This window comes from Phragmites australis, chromosome 7 (genome assembly GCF_958298935.1).
Source record: "Phragmites australis chromosome 7, lpPhrAust1.1, whole genome shotgun sequence".
In the NCBI taxonomy this organism is placed as follows: domain Eukaryota; kingdom Viridiplantae; phylum Streptophyta; class Magnoliopsida; order Poales; family Poaceae; genus Phragmites; species Phragmites australis.
In genome coordinates, this window is record NC_084927.1 from 29,511,687 (window position 1) to 29,517,686 (window position 6,000).

The following is a 6,000-nucleotide window of genomic DNA, read 5'->3' on the forward strand; positions in this document are numbered from 1 at the left end:
ATCCATTGAACTATACATGGTACTTGCAGGGGGGACTCCAACTATGGTGAAATCCCACCAGATGCAATACCACTCCTGGAATCCTGTCTCAAGGAAGGGAAAATAGTACTCATGAGAAATATTACTATTGGAAAAGCGAAACATGCATTTAAAGTTGTCTAAAATCCATATGCTCAGGCTCAACAAAAGAATTGAAATAGCATAAGTCCAAAATAAGCCTACGGATTTTCCAAAATACACTTTCTCTTTGACCTCATTTCTAGATCTATATCAACACACAAACAAAACAGATCAATTCCTTAGTATGGATATACTTCTCATATAATTCGAGGTTTCAAAGATATTTCTTCACTTGATCCTACATGTGAATCCCAATCTTTCTCCATTTGTAGATGTCATAGGCCAGATCACTTTAGTTTTCAATGCAGCAAGAGTCTTAACCAGTTAAGAAAAGCTACAAACTAACAGAATTATCAAATTATCAACCTGCGAGATCTCAAGTTATCAAACCCATCTTAATTAAATATAATGCTCTTCTATATGCATGGAGTTGAAGATAAAGTGCCCCTGTGTTGTTGTTGTCATTCTCATACAAACCATCTCTTTTTTTAGTTGAGTTTCATCTCATCCTTCATATAAATGAGTAAAGGGTATTTTCAGATCAAAATATACTTTGGTACAATCTGAAGGTGTAATACAACAATTTTAAGTAAAAATGGCAATCTTTAGTGACATATAATTAGCACTTCTCTTGATCTTAGTGAACCTTTTGTTGGTAATGCTATAATGAGATTGTTAGGGAATTGGTTCCAAACCCTTTCAATTATTTTGATTTTAGTCAATATTGGCTTGTACTAGCTTGCTAACTGAAATGCTTTGGGTGACTGAATATTTCTTTCCCCTTGCAGAAATATGCTGGGGATTTCCATGTCGCATACTTGCATCATCATTGTACTTGTTCTGCATTTCTATATATGAACAAACCAGTAACTCCTTAAATAATATACTCAATTACGCATGTGCAATTTGAGATTTCTTGTTATTCGTTAAGCCCTCTTCTACATATAATTTGTGCTCAAGCACTAAATTCTCTATTATTTGTGCAGTGGAAACACAATGGAACTATCGCTTTGGGGAGCAAGAGCACTAGAGTTTATTGAAGAATCAGTGTACGATATTGGACAAAGAAATCACATTATAGCTATATTTGTTGGTACATCGATGGAGTCATATAGCGGAGGACCTCCTTTTTTAAGCAGAACTTCGGCTTGTCGCTGGTACATAATTTAGATGACATTACTGAGACCAAAGCTTTCTACAGAAGGTAGTACATTCAGATTTATATATAACATATAATCACAATAAGTCTTTGCATTGTATAACTAACACTTCATATTTTCCTCTGTTTCCTTAAAATCAGTTTAGATCCTTTGGTTCAAATGGTGCAAAAAGTGCATTTGGAAAGCGATGATGATATAGAAAATTAAGTGGAGTAGAAAACTATATTACAGTATAGAAAATCAAGTGGAGCAGAAAACTATATTACAGTTAAATTGAATTGATCCTTTCGAAGCGATGGTACGCACTATAACATCAATACATCTCATATAAAGTATAATAATTGGTAATACTCGACGGTCCATACAAATACTTTTTTTATGAGATAGTGAGCTAGGTACTAGTGTACTGTAACGATCACAGGAGTTACTCCCAACTAAAGTTGGTGTTATCCAGCTTGCAGAGCCTACAATGCAAGATCCATATTCAGTGGAACAGATTATCAATGCACTAGACAAAAATGCACTTGCGCACAGATTGATCATAAGTAAGTTTTCATCCATTATATATATTTTACTAATTTTCATTTGCAATACGATCAAAAAGAAAAAGGACTTACATGTTCACAATCAAAATAGATACAAGGTTTCTCTTTTGGGCTGTGACAACACGTGGGAGTTAGAATTCATGTTGTTCCATGAAAGAGCAACTCAGCTAATAGGAAAGCTAGCGCATAAACTTTTGACTATTTACGATAAATTCCATATTCCTCTAGAGATATCAACGCTAGTTGGCCACAAATTTACTTTCATTGTCAGAGTGTTGCCCAATAAATACATCAAAGGGCAGGATCCATCATATGAGGTTCTATAATCAAGCACAAGTTTGGGAAGCAAGCAAGTATTCCAACATTCAAAAGAAATGAAGATAACATCATTCCTGTTGAAGTCTACCATACAAACAATGACCTACCACCTTTAGTTCCTATCATATCTAAATCTATACAAGAGTAGGTGATATAAAAATACAAGAACACCAACCATCAAATTCGATTGTTCAATATTAATCTTCAGTTTCTCCTATCTTTTCAGGGAGCATCAAGTTCGATTGCTCAATCTCCTCAAAACATTCAAGATATGGAGATCAAACAGCTAGGGTACCTATATCTTTAATACAAAGCTAATTATAATATTTTCTTGCAGTGTTACATAATATAGCACACCTAATATATCTTTATTATTGATAGATTCCAAGATTCCACCACTTTCCTGAGCAAAAGAGACTATGAGTGCATAATGAATGACCCGAAGGTTTTAACTCCTTTTGTAACAATATTTTGCATATTTCCTAACTCACTCATTTTTATTTGATCCTATTACTACTTTCATTTGACCTCAGGATAATGATGAAAATGAGACTACACAAAGGGGTGGACCATCAAAGAAGATAAGGAAGTTCAGCTCTCAAGCAAAAAAGGCAAAATAGTAACCAACTGTGCCATACCACCAGTTCCTTTTCATTACAGACTCATCTTGACAAAATATAGAGATTTATCATATAACTATTCCTTTCATCTTTGTTAATATTGGTGGTTCACTACTTTTCATTTGCTCATTCATTTCAAAACAGATCAGTTACCAATAACAATGAATTGATGCAAAATATACATATTAGATAACATAGGCATTGCGAATAATTATGAGGCTCTAACCTAATTCAAAGTCATGGCCTTCTACTTTTTCTCAACATAGTAATTGGAACCAAACCATAGTGATATAAAAAAGAAGAAGTCTTATTACGATTCCTCTATGAACAGAGACATATCACAATGTTCATATTTACTCAACTGCTGGATTAAAACTACTTCACATCTCAATTTCTGACTTAAGACAAAGCTCATATCAGGAAATGTGCTACCTTTAAGAACATCAATCACTCGCTGCATTCACTTTGATTTATTAATTTTTTACATTTACTCTTCCCAAGATTGTCAAAATAGGGATCACTACTTTACATTTTGTTAGATATAACCTGCCTTTTATTATTCCGCTGACCTGATAGAAGAGACCACTTACCTTTCTCATTTTCCAAGTCAGACGCACATATTTCAGTTTAAACAACTGCAATTCACCTTAACCCATGGTTAAACCCTTTATTTTTTTTAAAAAAAACTCTCTAACTCAATTACCTTCTGTCTTTCTTTTTTTTTGCACTAGGCCCAATTTCCACGCATGTGTGACCCAGGATATTGGAGGTAGCTTCTTTTGGTTGTATATATGCTCTCCAACAGGACCAGCACAATGATATTTTGATGTAAATATAATATGCCACGTTACATATCCACTTCACTTCTATAAAACTACCTATTAATTTCGATGGAATTCTATTTCTGAAAGAAAAAAAAACTATGTATAGAGTTTTGGACAAATCTGTTAGTGCAAAAATTCAAAATTAAACAACATATATGAACGTATTTGCCTAAATAGAAAACATGTAGTCGTATTTATTAATTTAGCATCCGTCAGTACACGGTGTGCCGAAAATGATTTTTTCGGTACGTATTCGGCACACGGTGTACCAAAAAGCTATTTCTGGCACACGATGTGCCGAATACGGCACTGTTGCCCATATTCGATACACGGTGTGTCGAAAATGGACTGTATTTAGCACACGGTGTGCCGAATACGAGCAACAGTGCCGTATTCGGCACACCGTGTATCGAAAAATATATTTTTTACCAACATGACCGTGTACCGAAAAAGCAGACGCGACATGACCGTGTACCAAATACAGCACTGTTGCCCGTATTCAGCACACCGTGTGTCAAATACAGTCTATTTTTGGCATATGGTGTATCGAACCGTGTGCCGAATACGGATGCTAAATTAATAAATGCGACTACATGTTATCTATTTCGGCAAATACACTCAGATATATTGTCTAATTTTAGATTTTTACCTACTACTGCCAAAGAGCATCGTAGGAAATTTTTTACCAGTAAAAACAGTAGTCATAGCTAATGAACATGTGTCAGCAATGAACCTTTTATATTGACTCATGCTGTTTACACATCTACTTCTAAAACTTGTCAGTTCCACAGAACTTATAAACCAATTTTGTCACGTACATTCATCACTTTGTGAATTTGCCTTTCCAACCCTTCTATGAACTGAAGTTTTGATATCTTGTAACATACAACCAAATATTTCCAGTGGGCCTGCCCGCTGATAATTCCGCAAGTGAAGCACTCAATTGATTAATTTGGCTTCAGGTGTGAAGCCAATTGTTTATGATGTTGCCTGCACAAAAGGTTGGACTCTAGCTTCACAAATAAACAAGATAAATTGCAAGGACCTAGCTTATTTGTGCTAGAATCTAAAGGTATACCATAGCAAAATGAGAGGTAAAGGTCTCGTAGAAGAAAAAACAATATTGTTGCGCATAGCAGCTACATGTACTACTTCCTCCTCAGCAAGGCACCTATACTTTACAAACCACATCTGTCGTGAGCTAATTAACATTAATCCTACTAATTTGTTAACACATCTGTTACAATGAGCATACAAACATCTATAGTTACATAACCTAACCAACTAAGAGTAGAGACAGAAGGCAACGCTAGTGCTGCACCAGTGTATGCAACTGCTTCTCCACGTTTTGATTTCGCTATTGTCAACAGCTACATCATTAAATTGAATTCCTCAAACAGCTCCACGGCTCAATTCCATTTCAGCCTTTCTAACCTGCAATACAATAAATAAAAAAAGAACAAAAATAAGAAAATAACATCAATTAATTTCCTTTTTCAACACAAAAATATAACTACCATGACATCTTCAAATGATGACTTACAATCACCAACTTTCTTTCCTGTTGCAACGACCAACCCGATCAATCAAGGATGCTAACTCCTTGCATAATTTCCAACCTTGTTACACCTGCCTGTAATATGACCGTGTCATTTCACCTACTGTAACATAAACATATCATTCATGTTTATCTTTCTCGGTTCTTACTCCTAAAACACCCCTCGTGCTGGTAATAACTAGCTACAAGCCAAGAGCGAGAGCCAGCATCATCATCCATCTCCCTACAAGGTTATTCTTCTATTCTTCTTCTGTTGCGCACATATGATTCTTTGCATTGCTGTAAATCCTAGATTGAAGATCCAAAGCCATATTGGAAATGCATATGGTGAGTTTTACGTTTTTATTATTTCCTTCCATCTTTCAACGTGCAACTGAATAGGGAGAAGTCAATTCGTGCCTACCGTGCTTTCATCGCTTAACATTGAATACCAATCATTTTACACATTAGTGCTAAATAGAAGGTGCCTACCAATACCCTCAAGTTCATTTCAACGCAAAAAACAGATCCAGCATCATCTAATGAACATTATTATACCAGAACAGAAGACTGAACGAGTTTAGTGACACACCAAAATTTATGATTAAATTTCCAAAGACAACTTTAGAATCTTACTTCAAACAGCTTCCGAATTCAATGAGACTGGTTACCTCTATAGACTGACTTTCTGTATAGAGACGCGTGAGCCTAAGAATTGAGTATACTGGGTATGCTTTACATTGTTACAATAGGCAAGGGAATCGAACATAATTACATCACAGCTCCAATAGCTTCCAATGTTCTGTCTATGCAGGTAATCAGGCGAGGGCATATCAGCGCGGCAACGCCTGCCGCGCCCTCCTTTCCAGTACTCCC

At 35.6% G+C, this 6,000-nt stretch overlaps 1 long non-coding RNA gene across 1 annotated transcript; it reads left to right on the top strand.

The window, feature by feature from the left end:
- The first annotated feature begins 1,495 nt into the window (after window positions 1-1,495).
- LOC133923588 (uncharacterized) lies at window positions 1,496-2,804 on the top strand. The gene is made up of 3 exons (XR_009910648.1): window positions 1,496-2,434; window positions 2,525-2,588; window positions 2,677-2,804. It is a non-coding gene; the product is annotated as an uncharacterized LOC133923588 (long non-coding RNA).
- The last annotated feature ends 3,196 nt before the right edge of the window (window positions 2,805-6,000 follow it).